Below are 16820 nucleotides of genomic sequence, written 5' to 3'. Positions count from 1 at the left end.
GTTACGTTCTTATATTAAAGTAAAGTACAAATTATACAAAATCTAAATTATATATAATTTGTGTGGTTATGATTGATCCCGGTTATACAGATAAATCGTTTATTCGTATAACTCCTATATATTCCAGAGAATTTTTTCATATATTTGAAGTAGTGCAATTGAGTTGAATTAGAATTTCAATAGGACTTGTTTCTAAGCAGTATCTAGACATTACCACACTACTTTCCTTTATTATAATTAATATGCGATAATTATATTAATTTACCTAAATTTTGTTTATAGTTGGGCAAAGTGATTATAAGCTCAGACAACAATAGCAAGAAAATGAGAGTAGTGTAGAACCGAACCACCAATATGACTTCAATTGGAAAAAATGAAAAAATATTCGTACCCATGCAAGTGGAAACTAAATTACTGAATTCATTACAGTACAGCAAAGTACGACAATAAAGATACAATCATCTATGTATAAATGGTATGTACATGTACATATGTATGTGCATATGTGTAACTATGTCAAATATATATGAAAATGCTTATGTACTAATAAAAGTGTATAATTTTAATGCAAGGTCATTTAAGGCAGTTTAACGAAACATACGAGTATGTAGAAGAGAAAATAGCAAAATGCAATACATTAAGTTAGCAACAAACAAAATTAAGCTAATAGGTTAGCAACAACTACAAACAAAGGCAAATAATGCCAGTACGAAATTAGCAGAAAATGACAACAGAACAACAGAGAACCGCCATTAATTCCGGTTGTAACGCATGAGCCAATACAAAATTTAAAAAAATGGCCAATTTAATTATACATAATAATTATTCATAAAACCATAGCAGAATATGGCAAACATTGCACGTCATAAAATATAACTTTGCTGCCAAACATGTTATTAACGAAAAGCAATAAAGCCAAGCGGTACGAGTACACATTGAAAAATGTATCTAGATACAATGTGGAGAGACACTCGAAAAGAATGCAATAGAAATGTGAAAGATATTAGTGACAACGAGTATGTCTCTCAAACCAACAAACAAAAAACATTAAGTTCTTTAAATTCTTTTCGAATAGACAATTATATTAAGGCCTTGCCTTCATTCTGGGCTGAGGCGCACGAAGGCACGGGGGCAGGCAGTAGCGAAATCTGGCAATTCCAGAAGAATTGTAATTAATGAAGATTTGCTATAAAAATAGCAAGTTTTTCTTGTTTTTACTGATGATCTCTGACGCAAAGCTGTACACAAAACCATTTATATGTAGTCTTTATTTTTTGGTCACATTTGTAAAGGGAATCTATTACATTAAAAATATTAATCTAAAAATTTAGAAACAAATAAACATAACCTTATATATAGCACTCCATAATATTTGTTCTTTGAAGCAAATATTTAAATGGGTGCAGCACTCAACCTAAATACTGTATAGTTTTATCTGACTTAAATTGAAACACAAATCCATCCGAATTACTTATACTAAATTAGGTTTAAACAATCTTTCAACAATAATTTATAGTTAGGGAGTGAAATATGTATATATTTATTTATGTTTGCTACCTTTTTTATTCATACGCTTATACATTTTAATAAAATTTGTACCAATGTTATTATTTCTAACAAATTAAGTAATCGAAAAATCATAATTCAACAGGCACTACAATCTAGTTTCAATCTTGACCTCAGCAGGTCTCTCTACTGATTTACAGTATAAACTGTCAGAAAGGGTTTACTAAGGATCATGTTATACAGACAGTCATATGAGGAATGGTCAAGGGAATTTAACACTCTATTTGTTCATTTCCAAAAAGCATTTTATGCAGAAAGTCACATCACAATTGTCATATCCCTACAGTTAGTATTCTTTCGAAAAGGTTTGTTCTTTACCTTTACTACTGAGCAACACTGTTTTGAGTATAAATCGAAATTTTTATCATTCTCTTTTTCTTAATTAGATTGCAAATAATAATACCAAATTTGATGACTCTCTGTACAATATGATTCTGCTTTACTTATACGAGCTTGGTGACCTGCCCGTCGAAGTCCTAATAAGTTAATTTATTTTTGTGATTATATTTGCTTTAAGATTGATTGCGTACAGTTTGTGGTTATAACGTCTCTGATATCGTATATTCTCATATATGGAACTAATAACTCTTCAAAGAACTTTTTTCTCAAGTGAGACTGAGGGATCATAATGCTTTATTAACCACGTTAACCAAGTCTTAGATCCATATGTGTGAAGTGAGAGAATGAAACCGATGGACGATATCTAGTAATAAAACAAATACACAATAGTAACGTAGATGTGCTTTATAATCATTTGAATCAAAGAAACTTGATACTTTGATATTAACCGAAAATCAGTAAACTTTATACAGAATATTTAGAAAATTTTTGTCCCAAATTTTGAATACTTGTCACAAATTTTAAGCAAAAAACAAAAAAAAAAAAGAATTTTAAATATATATTAGATATAAATCACTGCTTATAAATTTAATACACGACAATTATGAAGTAAACCCTTCACGCAAGCAGTCAGTGTTCATTTTAGCTTATTTATATATATACATAAGAAAACAATAAAAATAAATTAATGGTGAAAATATTGCAAAAAAAAAAAACATAATTTAAAAATAATAATTTTAAAGTCTACAGAATTGATTGTAGTAATTAAAACATATTATTCTGTTTAGTTTCTTTTGTGCTTCACATTTTGTGAACAAACCAGCTACTTATCGACACCAACGAAATTATTCTATCCACAAACCAAATCATTCTTTATGCCAAAGGCGTAGAATTTTAAAAATTTGAAATTCTGGGCGGAACACCTTTTATTGAAAATTTAATTTAATCCTTCCTTGTACTTCTCTAAAAGGTATACATAATAAGTAATCATTTGACCTTGCCACAGGTCAAGGCAGCATAGGGGCTGCCTTGCGAACCACCTTATGTATCGCGTAGCATAGCTTGCGAACCTCTGCTATATACCAACGATTTTACTCCATAGCTAAATCATTGATACTATTCCGATTTTCCGAACACACTGATCTAACAACGGCTTTTAATACAATCAGCTATTTTGGGCAACTCTTTTTTCCGCTTTGCTAAATATCAATATAGCTTACTTCCCGAGATATCAAGGTTTAAAGCTGTAAATTTTTTATATGGATTGCATTGACAAAAAATACACAAGTCTTCTAACACCAACCAGTCAGAGTACTGTGTACGATGATTTCATAAACAACTGATAACAGCAAAATGTTTTGCCGGGATCCAGGTGCCAGGTGCTAACAATTTAACAATTTAAATTTTATTTTAAAATTGATGTTTTTAATTTTAATCATTTTAAATGTATTTGAAATGATTGAAAGTTGAAACTGATGATCTGGCGCTTCGATAATAAGGGACTAATGCCCGAATGGTAAAAACTTTAAAAGTTTAGTAACAATTTTATGAATAATAGAGTAAAACTCTTAAGCAAAACTTTTATAAATAAAGAAGAAATATAATGTTGTCTTTGAAATTTCCACCGAGTATTTATTGTTACATTTTGGCATGGGATAATTTTCATCATTTTCAAATACAGACGTTTTTGTAATCATAAGTCTACCATAGGAATATTGAAGTATATTCATTAATGATTGAATATATTATATATTCTTATTCATTAATGAAAAATCTCAAATGGAAAACTCTTTAATAAAAACGACAAATAAACAGTAAGTAACATTAATTATGTTACAGTGAGACAGTGACCAGTCCCAATAGTTAATTATCTTTTTTCAATTTTACTTTTCCTAATAAAAATATTATTAATATGAATTAAAAATAATAATATACCTGTTGCTGTCATGGAAAATAGCTTCAATGTCAACACTGTATACTTTAGATATATTTAACCACAGTTATAAGCGATCTTCTTCTTGAACTATACTGAGAATATGCCATTTTATATCATTTTTCTATAGTTTAAGAATTGCTTAACACATAAGTGGATCTATGATCCACGTGTGATCATAGATAGTGCATTATAATCTACATGTCAGTAATGTTACAGAACTTTAACTATTAGTCTTTAATTGTAAGAGAAGATTAATTGAACAATGCAAACCCATTAGATTGATTCTTGATTCTTTTTCTTGAGTTAGTGCTAGTACGCACTTTTACTCTATAATGACTGGGGGGCTTTTATCTCTACTCCACACCCATTAGAAAATCATTATAAGTTTAATAATCTTATCTTCTGTTTTATTAGATGTAAATTGGAAAAATGATGATTCTAAAACGTATTTCTTATATGTTCCATAAATTATTTGAAAAGTGTGCTTTATTATATATATAAATTGATTAAGATATAATGAACATAGTTTGTTATTATTATTAACTAAGATCATACTATTAGAAAGAACTCTAAACCTAAGCATGCACAAATTGAACTGGCTATTTTACCTTGAAATAATAAAACTTTCTTATATTCTGTTTTATTATTATCAAAACGATGTAAAGTTAACGGTGATCAAATTCTGCTTTGACTCATATCTATCAACTGTAACAGTCCATCCACCATTTTAGGTAGTTGTTGTTTTTGTTCGCGCCAATTAACTATGTTAGGGACTTCTTTTTTTGAGGATTCTGTTCAACTTCAGGAACTGCCTCTAAAAAGCAGACTTTGTTGAAGGTAGTTCTTAAATTTCTTAAAAGCTTAGTTTTCTGAGTTTTTTATATGGACACAGAAGAAGTTAATAGAGTAAGTGGATATTTGGAATGGCCGATATAATTTAACTTAATCCATATTGTTTTGAAAGCACTGAAGAGCACGCTATTCCATGGTAATGCCAGTGAATAGAAATCAAATTCTAATAACCGTAACAACAAAAAGTAATGGTGGAAAGTGGAATTGAGTCGAGTAATGTAAGATGTTAGGAACCAAAAATGAATAGTGGTAAGTAGAGATAATTAGTGAGAATCCGAATTGGAATCAAGCCGAAGGAAGTAAAAATAGTAGGAAAGGGTGTAAATTAAGACGAAAAACTGAACGTATGAAGATACTAAAAAAAAACCACCTCAGGCAAAACAGAGTCTGATTTCATTAATTTTAGTGTATTTATATGGAACAATCAAACATATAAACAATGTATAATAAATGTAATATAATAATTACAATAAATATGTAATAATACAATGTAATAATAAATAACTCTTCATTTATATCTTGATATAAGTTGGGCACGACAGTTTCTGTTATTGTTGTAGAACTATTGAAAGAGAAATTGCTTGATTTACATCTGATTGTATACTTTTACAAGAAGCATCTGAGATTCAACATAAAGTAAAGTAAATAATATAGTCAATATATGCTTCTTATTATAAAAAGTACAAACTTTTCATTCCAGAGTAATCCGAATATGTACAATTATATCGGTCAATGAGTATCATTACATGATTGTAAGAGGAAAAGATTTAATTTTCTGATGGAATTATGACATTATTCGTTTATTATAATTATGTTGTTCTTGGGTATCCTAGTTGAAAGAAGTGGGCCAGATTTGGTTGTTTTAAACCACGGAAGTGGACCAATAAGAAAGCAGATGAAGCTCAGTCAGTGTCAAAAATTTATCGCAGCGGCGATCTTTTTGGAACCGTTAAGAAATTGGCAAATAATAGCACCATATCAAGTAAACCCCACTGTCACATCAACAACAGAGCAATTAGAATTGTGGGCAGAGTTCTACGAAAACATTGTACCAGCTGACTCACAACATAAGGAGAACATTTTTTCTTAACTTGCTAACTTCGAATCACATTGTAAACACGAATATTTTAACTGCTTGTCCAGATGCCGATGAAATTGTTGACGCAATAAACGCGTTAAAGGAAAATAAAGCACATGGACGGGATAGAATACCCGCTGAGCTACTGTAAGTTGACTCCAGTGTCAGTGCTGAAGTCCATTTGCCACTAATTTAATCTTGCCGCGGAATTACACTTCTCAGTATGGTCAACTAAATCATAGCACATATACTTGCCAAGAATTTCAAATTCTTCGGAATACGAAAAATCCTACACTAAAGTGTAGAGGAGGTCCTGAGAAAATTGTAAATTTAGTACACTGTATGTCCACGTGAGCTGGATATAATAGGTTTAGCACCTCAAAAAATGGTTTTAGGAATTGTAGCTTTACTTCTTGCCAATAAATCAAATAAATAAAAGCTTGAAAACACGTCCTCTTGGCAAAAGTTGCCAAGTCGTCAGTTCTTGTCAGTTAGAATTTTCAAGTCTCTGTCTTGGCTACCTTGGCTTTTTTGACTTGTCTGCCAAGAAAGCAATGACCGGTAACAAGGAATATAATGTCGCCGAATTTGCTCACATTCACCATCTAGTGACCATCTAGAGTTCTAGACGGATGAATTTATTGAAGGCCAGATTAGTTTAGTTCTATTGTAATTCAATTGAGTAGAAAGCAAATTTTTACTACTTACTAGCAAATGAAAGTAGTAATGATGGAAATTGGGATTGAGTCGACTAAAGTGATTTGTCTAGGCTTAAATATGTCTCATTTTCCTCTCTCTTTTGTGCTTTTTTGGGAACAGAAGAGGGTATTATCGAGCAAGTATTTATAATAATATAATACATTATTTATTAAACCTTATGCCGTTTGTGGTAGGTAGAACTGGGAACTTTTTCAACCGAGATTCTCTTTTAGTGCAATTTTCATTTTCGATTGGTAAATCTCTAGCAAAATATATAACTCTAGATATTTTACCAGAGTAACAGCTATTTTATATGACTGAACAAATATGACTGGGTGATTTGATTCGATATATATATATATGCATATTAAACAAAAATATATCTATAAATTACTCTAAAAATGTGAGATTGGGTAACCAAGTTTAACAGATCGAGTGTAAATATAGATTGAATCCAGATTTATCAATCGAAAACGCCATTAGAAAAAAAAAAAAAAACTCAACAGTAGTAAAAAAAAAAATTGTGGTCATTAATGGTTTTATTTAATTGCTTAATTATTGAACAATTTGCAATAATTTGCAACAATGTTCAATTAATAATTATTTATTTAATGAACTTTACCTTTAAACTTTTACAGAAACAGAAACAGAAATTTTATTAAAATTAGTCTGCAAATGCAAAAATTACACCAGGATTTTACGTTTTTACGTTTTTACAATTTACAACTAAGCTCTTTTGTAATTTACGACCATTTGTTGTTGGATTTAATCACATTGCTCGATGAGTCACCCTGTTTACTGATCATAAAAAGCAGTATTATTAAAAGAAAATTAAGCATTTTGTATTCTAAGCAGAAAAATGTGTTAACAATTTTTAAAAAAATGCCAACAATAAAGGTACAAGCAAATCCACATACACAACACTTATGTGGTCGTATGTTAAAACGGGGTCGGGTAGTTGTGTGGCGGTTATTACAAGCAAAAGGGGGGTAGTATTTATTATGATGAAAACTTTTTGCTCTCTCCCGCTGTATGTACTTTACTTCTCATTCGGACAAGTTTGTGGAATTTTATATGCAAAATATTCTAAAAAAAAAAAAAAAAACAGAAAAACAAAAACAAAAAATAAAAACAAACATTTTTGCACAGTAAAAATAATATAAACTGTATGCAGTGAAGATAAAACAACAACTACAAACACAACTACAACAATAACAGCAAAAAACGACAACAACAACAACAACAACAATGGTCAATTCTCATAATGCGATCATCATTATTGTGCGCTGCTGTTGGTTTTGCAGTTTTGTTTTATTTGGCGTTCATTGAATGTATGTATTTGTTGTTAATGGAAAGAATAAAGTTATTATGCGTTGTTGTAGAAATGCATGCATACAAACAAATGTGTTTGAACGTGTAAATATGCAAAAAAAAAAAATAAAGAATACGTGAAAAACAAAAACGAAGACGACGACAACAAAAAAAAATAAATAAAAATAGAAAAATAATATAAATGAAAATAACTTAAACATGGAAATGTACACCACACAACAACAATTCAAGAGTATTACACGCGCTGCAATCATAAAATGATCATAAAACTGATACACTCGCGGGAAAGAGAGAGACAGAGAGAGAGGAAGCGAGGAGAATGGAGAACCTTAGCAGATTGGCACTGGCACTGGGACTGTCACTGGCACTGGCGCAGGCACTCCACTCCATACATTTTCATATTGACTGCCGACTGGCAACTGACTACTGAGGTGTGTAGGACACAAGGGACGACAGAAGAAAACAGAAGAAAAGTTATGATGGTAAAAAAGTTCACACAGCGATGTTGATGTTGATGTGCATATGTGAATGCATGAAATAGATTTGGTTGCATTCGGTTCAGTGTGCTGCTCTCTTCGCGCCATTCCACTGTTAGCACTGCTAATTGAGGGAAATTTTAATTTAAAGCTATTTTTCTCAAATACAATCAAGGCGGTATCTCCAAGTATTCGCGCTTTTACTATAAAATATGCTTCAATGTATGAGATAAGCGCATAGTGCAGTTATTAAGTTTATTTTCCCGAAACACTGCACTCTGGTGCGGGTACTATATGTCAGTATACATACATATGTACATATGTATGGACGGGTAGGGTAGAGTAGGGTAGGGTACAAACTTCTCCAGAGCAATAATCAAACCATTTTAAATTTCTGAATTCTACACCGGAAACTCATGTGTGTAATTTCACATATTTATATGAAATTTTCTAAATTATATTTAGACAAATATATACATATATATATCTGCATACTTGAATAAAGATATATGCAAACATACATATACCATATCATTACATGAATATTAAAAGTAAATGCTTTTAAAATTTATGCACTAAATACATATGCAAAGCTTTTGGAATTTATTACTCTTAATAGACAAAACTAAAAGTAATTAAATTCGAATTAAGTTCCGGTATTGGCTAGAAATATATTTTCCATTGCTAAGTAAAATTTAAGTTCTTTCTATTGAAAAAGCTCACCTGGTAATTTTATACGAAAAATATTATCTTTAAAATGCTCAAGGAAGGTATTAGCCACCTTAGCTGTTAGCAGTAATAGACATCTATTGATCTAATGACTTCCTTATTCCTATTTTTATTTATTAATGAAAATGAAAATTAGCCACCTTAGCTGTTAGCAGTAATAGACATCTATTGATCTAATTATTTCCTTATTCCTATTTTTATTTATTAATGAAAATTAACAAAAAGGTTTTGTGGTGAAGAGGTGGAATCATTACACACTGTTAGAAAGACCCTCGTCGGAATGGTATGTCCGGCATGGAGACACTTATACCTCTTGGAATCACTTTCGCATTATTTCATAGAGGGTCTCCTGCCTTGCATTCAAGCATTAATCTATTATGCTTCTAGTTGATAATTATATTTTAACATAATGTAAGAGTTTGCCATCAAATTGAAAGGATGACAATAATTGAGCCCTTAAAATCGCTAGCAAACTTCCATGAAATTTTAATTTAAAACATTAATTTCCCATGTAACTTTCATTCAACATAAAAAATATTTGATATTTATTTTATAAAAAGGTTTTTCGAACAGTAGTGAACTACAACAATAAAAATTCATTTTATATTATTTTAATTAATTAAATTTTTGACTGACCAAACAGCTGTTTCGAGTATTGCGAAATACCCATTATTAGTCGTCTTGGAAATAATTCTTGTATTTAAATATTCGTAAATAATTTTTTGAGAGGAAGTACCAGGAATCGAATTGGTGCCCTTCTAAATTTGAAGTTCAGAGTCAGCGCTTCTTAAACAACTGATCCACTTGACTTTCATATTCGCACATTTTTCTGGAGTTTTGTTAATTTGTTGTGAAAGTTTAAACAAATTTACTTGCTGTTTATATTATAACGTAAACAAACTGTAGGATAATTGGATTAATAAATCATATATTTTTATTTTTAATTGTTAAATTTCAAATATTTATTTTATTGTATATTTTATTATTTATTGTATTCTTTATTTTCATTACTTGTTTAATTTATTGATTGTATTATTTAATTATCTTATTAATAATATCATTATATATTTTATTACATATTTTATTATTTGTTATAATACTTATATTTTGTTATTATTTATTGCATTATTTATATTATTTTTTCTTGAATTCAACAGAAGTGAAGAAAAATCAGGATCATTATTATTATATATTTTTATTACTCATTTTATTATTATGTATTGTATTAATTAAATTATTTTTTCTTTATTTATTAATTTTATTATTTATTTTATTATTTACTTTAATAATATTATTATTTTAATGACCAAAATGATTATTATTATTTAATACTTATTTATTTGTCTATTTAATAATACAAAATTTTCAAATTATGAAGTTCTTGGTAGGATCTTTGTTCCTCTACGAGTTGGTAACGGCTACGACCTGTAAAAGCTTTGTCATAACATTGATATAATTCAACCAATTAACATCCAGCAGTTTTGCTAGCTTAATCATGTCGTGGAAGATGCTCAAGCGAAAAATATATTTGAGTCGGTAGTTGGAGGAAAAAGATAGTTAGAGGTAGACCTTGTCTCCGGTTAAATTATCAAGTCGAGAGAGCAACAACTGGACTTCATATACCATCCACTCCAAGCTATTTCATTAGAAATTCAATTCGTATAATCGAAATAAAAATGATAATTGATTAAAGTTGAAGAAAAAAGTAAAAGCTTGCCAATCTGTAACACTACCATTATTAGAACTAGCGAAAGTATGAGATAGGCTAAGCATGATAATGCTTAGATGATAGTCTATTGACTATATACTTATTACAAGACACAAACAAAGCTAAAAGACCTAAAAAAGAGACGATATATAGGACTTGCTATTTAAGAAATTAATATAAAAATTCTTTCAACGTTCCATCATATATAACTTTACGTCATACCAAAAGCTACAGCTTTACCAATGTGAGTAAACAATGCATTTTAATTTATGCCCAAATATTGCATTATAGAACAATTTGTTTTTTTACTAGAATATTTCTTCTGTGATTATTAATATATAACTTTTGCTTATTATTTGTAGTTAAGATAAATTGCAAATAAAAAAAATTAGAAATAATAATCTATATATTGTATATACTAAAACGTTTAAATGACAACATTTTATGGAACTTTGAAAAATTCTTTCTTGTACTTGAAGATTAATCGTCAATCGTCATAGGCTACAACAGAATCACAGTTCCAAACTCATTCGCTAACATCAGGAAGTAATAATTTATTCCATATATTTCTGTCTGTATTTCTATTACGATTATAAATATTTTTCTGAAATTAAACTTGTATATTTTTGCTATATAATAAGTGTTTTGTATATAGACACAGGGTCTTTCTCTTTGACTATTCACAACTCAGCGCTAGCATCAATGTGATTCCCTTTAAAGTATATTACATATGAAGCTGTTTGATCCAGAAAATAAAAATAAATTGAAGCGAAGTAGTAGAGATATATATAGGTCTATTTAATGTGAACTCTACCTTTATGAAAATTTCAGTCAAAGCACTCTCAAACATGATTCATTGAAATAATTTGGATAATACATTAACTTTAATTATCTATTCATCAACTTTATGCCTAATATGCTGTATTAATTTGATGGATTCGTCAATTAAAATAAATATTTTTTTTAAATATTTTCGGAGTTACGTGAAGTACATATCCTTAGATATAAAAATAAATATATCACAAGTTATTTTTATGAATCATATTTTCAAATAGATTTTTCACGACTTCCTCTATCTCGGTTAATATTGTAAGTGGACTTATCATGTCCCCAATATTACATTCAAAAATATATTAAGAAATTATTTGACTGTTTAACAACACATGGCGAATTTAATGATATTTAATTATAGAGCCGCGACTTACACTCTAATTACCGCTTTACATTTAATAGATCAAGAAGCACCGGTAAGACCAATTTATTGAGAATCCATTATAGAACCACGACCTACACTTTGATAACCATTTCAAATTTAATGCATCGAGCCCAAACAACCTTATAGTTTTAACTTTCTAAAGACAAAAAAAAATATCTTAAAATAAAATTTTAATGATCTAAATTCCTCAAAAATGGGTTCAAATGATAAAATTGGATGAAATGTCCAGAAGCGCTGGAATAAGAATCCTCGAAAAATCCACTTTTTAATTCTCCAATAAACAATCCATTAAGCAAAGCAAATCCAATTAGAATTTTTGTGAATTTTAATGTTGTCAACATGGCGCCCACTGCCCGCATTTACACAGCATCACATTTCAATTTTGTTTCTTTAATTAGAAAAATTCTTTTAAAATATAACTTTCTAAATAAAAACTAAATGTTTTTTAGAAAGTTTTTTATTGTCAATATTTTGTTTTAGAATAATTAAAATATTGTTTGCACTTTTAACTAAATTTTCCAAAACGCGCAGAAAGGAAAGAAAATTGAGCATAAAGCAAAAACAAGAAAAACACATTCTATTGGTGTTAAGTTGCTTAAAAAACACAAACAGAATACTCACATGTCTCAAGCCGAAAAATACTTTACAATTAAAATCAGAAACCGATAAGACGCCTACGCGCGTCAAAACGAAAAAAAAACATAACTTCACTTGTTCTATTTTTTAGATTCTTTAAAACTGTTACATTGAAATGCATTATACGTAATAAAAACATTGTAGTAAAGTTGCATTTATTAATAAATAAACTTACCCGGTTCTATAATTACGTTACAACTTAAAACTCTTTACCACATCTAAACTTGACAACTATTGCAATGACACTGACTAGTGCCGCAGACGCTTTATCATATTTTCTTCTTATTCGCTTGGCTCCATTCACTATAGAACTTGTCAGAAATAATGGCGAATAATATAGAAATTCACAATAGCTCGAATTAATAATGCAGTAATCACAATGCTTCAAAATTTTCAACTCACGTACCATGACAGAAAAAACTAACAATTCTTTTAATACAAATTAATATCAATAAATAACAACAATAATAAATTTAAGTTTATTATTTGAAATAATAAACTAGTATAATCCTGTATAATAAAAGTTTTTATTTTATATTAAAATTCAACCAGCAATAGATTTAACTGAAAAAAATATCAAAAATAACATTCATATCTGTAGGATGAATGTTGACAAACAAATTGCCACAATGAAAAATTGTAAAAATTAAATTCTACAGATGTGACAAACATTCCACACATACTGCAGCGCCCCCCCTAAGATGGGATTATGTTACAATATCTCTCGCAAATATATATATGATAACGTCTCTTACAAATATACTCATATATATATGTTTGTACAAAAACTACAATTCATTTTTAGCAATATTTTTAATAATGAATATCGCTGTAAATTTTTATTGGTGAGAAAGCATAGTCAGATTGATTATCAAATCAAACTCTACCGTAAGATGGCGCGGAAGCTTGTATGACATATTGGTGACAAAAATAACTTTTTGTTCATTATTCAGTCATTACTAGAACATTTTTTTATGATAATATATTGCATTTGTTTTAGCATCAATTTTTAATAATTTTTTGTTTAAATATTAATAAATAAATTTTATGATTTATTTCTATCAGAGCAGCAAATAAAACAGATGTAAACACTTTAACTTCTATTTGCATACCGACTTTTATTTTACTTTTCATGTTTGACATTTCTTTTCATATTTGACAATTTCTATTGTGGTTAAATAAAAAACGAAGTTAATATTTTTGTTTCGGCATTAATAAAATAATCTTAATTGCTTTTGTAAAATAATATTATTTTTATTATAGATGCTTAAATGAATAAAGCAATAGGTGCATACAGAAAATACGTGGAAAACGTGCAATATATCGGAAAAAATTATAATTATTTACTTTCTTCCAAATTAAATTAATTTTTTAAATTTGTATTGCATATTTATTTTAAAAATGTTGAAATCGCCATCCACTTGTAATAAATAGACTTCACTTTATAATATATCACACAAAAGAATTAAATATATAAGTGATATATATCAATTATATATTATATAATTGATAAATCAATTATATAAATTTTATGTATATTTTATTAAATACTTACTTTCTCAGTATGTTTGTTTACAACTAATTTATTTCAAATTTGGGTAATATCCCTTGTGAGAAATTTATTTATTTATTATTTTTTGAATAGTTTATATATTTTGTTTTTGAATAGTTCGTAATTTTTTATAAATCATTGGACGTGCTTTTGTATATGCAACAAGTGCTGCATTCACATCGTGAAGAATATTACAAACATTATATATTAAATTCTTTGCATTTCCTGTGTTTTCCATGCCGAGTTATTTTCTTCTAGCAATACAAAACTTAATATCATCTGCTTAGAATTGAAGTGTGAACAAAGAAAAGCTCTACAATTAGAACTTTTTGACATATAAAACCTCTTTTACATGTTCTAAGTAACTTGTGTCAATTTAAACGACAAAATCTTAAAGCCACTTAAGTAACTTACTTGGATAATCAGTGGAAACAAAGTATTAACTCAACAAATTGGTCTAACGAAGGCAGTGGAAACATACTATACAGACCTAAGAAGCACCATAATAATTTAACCTCACTTTTATATTCTTATATTATTTATATAAATCGCTTTAGGCCGATCACTTCTCAAAATTAAGGACCTAACTTCTAACGTCGGTGTAATAGGATTAGTTTCTGAATTTACTACACTAATCAATATTGTTATTTTTTACATTATGTATAAATTAAAAATTTTTCTTCACATAAATGATTAATATAGTAAATATTTTTGCATGTTTTTACCAAATAGGAAATTAAATTTAAACATTTTAATTTAATTCTTTAACAAATTTTCTAAAAAGAAATTGAAGCTAAAATATTTTTAATTTTATTAAATTATTTTTAATAACATAAGCATTATACCTTTTCTAATAATAATTATTGTATTTATTTTTGCATATCTTTTTTATACTATGTTTAGACAGCCAAATTACCTTAATTTCTTTAAAATGAAATCAAGTTAATTTGGAAAGTATTCATACTGCCCCAAATTAAGGAAATCATATATTTTTTGCTTAGAAATCGAATATTAAAAATTATATGCTCACAACAACATATGTATCTGGGAAATTTTAAAAGTTGATTATCATATCTATAAAGGATGGTATTCAGCGGTTTTATTAGCTTTAATGGATTGCAGGTATGTAGATTATTATTTTTCATTCCATATTCAAATATTAAAATTTACACTTTATTCAAAATATTAACCCGGTTTTATTAAAGTCAGCTGTCACTTTTTCGTTTTTTCAACTTTTTCTTCTGTTTTAAATTTATCTTTTGCATAGTTGCATTTGAAATGTCCTTTTATTTCAACCTTCGTTTCAACGAAATTAGGGCCATTTTCTTTAATTTCGTTCTAACCCTAAAACCGAATTTTGTATGGAAAAAATAATTTAATTTCGCTAAAATTTTCACTCAAGCTGAAGTATAATAAAACTGTTTATATAAAACTATTTTTAAATTTATAAAATTAATTTTTTTAAAGAGGTTTTTTCGAACAGTAGTGAAATACAACAACAAAAATTTATTTTTATATTATTTTAATTAATTGAATTTTTGGCTGACCATACAGCTGTTTCGAGTATTGTCAAATACCCATTATCAGTGGTCTTAGAAATAATTCTTGTATTTAATTATTCGTAAATAATTATTTTTTGAAACTGCAAGTACCAGTATTTGAACTCGGGTTCTGCCAAATGTAAAATAAAATAAAAATAAAATTACTTTTAATAATATAAACATAATATATTCCTAATAGAAAATTAAATGTTGCACAATATTAATTTCATATAAAATAGTTGCCCACACATGTGGTCTGTTTGGCATATAGCGAGCAACATGACTTCGGTTTCTTTCATTCTACTGCCGTATGGCTGTGATTAGTAAAAATGAGAGAGAAATAGTAAAGTGTTGAGCAAATATAAAATGTAAGCGTCAAAATTCAAGTAGGACGATTAGTAGAAGAAGAAATTCAGAATAAAAATCAACCACACAGGAAAAAACCGGACAAATTTTCTTTTTACTTGTAAATCATCTTTATCCAAATATTTCTTTTTAGTTTGTTAAAATTTTCTTATTGCAAAAACAATCGGACATGTGTAACGCAAAAGAGGACGCCAAATAGAATAAAAATTCTTGTTTAATAATTTATTGGCCCGCTACGTAGAGTAGATTTTATGCTTGTAAGCTTCGCATGTGTGTTGGCTCCGTTTTGTTCATTTGTTGTGCTGCGAGTTTATTTTAAATAAAGACAAAAACAAATAAAAAAATTGTCAATTTTATTAATAAATAACAAGAGTAAATATGAAAAATTAATTATTAATTACTTTTGCAATTGAGTAAACATTTTTTGTGTTTATTAGATGTTGTGTAAAATGCCTTAAAAACAAATTTTCAAAAGTGCTGTGTGTTTACATTTTGTATGTTTTACTTAAAATAATTTTAAAGTTAATATGAATGCAGAAATATGCAAAATAATAAAACAAATGCAACCCACACAAATTTATAAATATTCCCAAAAATGATTTATATATTTATTTCTGTGGTCTTCAATATACAACATTCATAGTTGCAATCTCTGTGCTATTTAGATTGTCTTCAATTAGATTTCCTCTTTAAATATTATACACTGCAATTCTTTGGCTCTTCGCTGTAAATGTATTCACAATCAATTGTTTTTAATTTAAATATATTAGCGCACTTCTCCCAGTTCTAAAACA

At 28.2% G+C, this 16820-nt stretch overlaps 1 protein-coding gene across 1 annotated transcript in view; it reads right to left on the bottom strand.

The window, feature by feature from the left end:
* LOC119685895 (longitudinals lacking protein, isoforms A/B/D/L-like) overlaps positions 1 to 12921 on the bottom strand; it is a 96885-nt gene extending 83964 nt beyond the window's left edge. The window contains exon 1 of the mRNA XM_038100297.1: positions 12743 to 12921. The gene's annotated coding sequence lies outside the window, so the exon portion shown is untranslated. The remainder of the gene's footprint in view (positions 1 to 12742) is intronic.
* Between the last annotated feature and the right edge of the window lie 3899 nt (positions 12922 to 16820).

The sequence above is a fragment of the Teleopsis dalmanni genome, chromosome 2 (assembly GCF_002237135.1).
Source record: "Teleopsis dalmanni isolate 2A chromosome 2, ASM223713v2, whole genome shotgun sequence".
Lineage (NCBI taxonomy): Eukaryota > Metazoa > Arthropoda > Insecta > Diptera > Diopsidae > Teleopsis > Teleopsis dalmanni.
The sequence above is the reverse complement of the archived record's forward strand: the minus strand, read 5'-3'. Positions and strand labels throughout refer to the sequence as shown.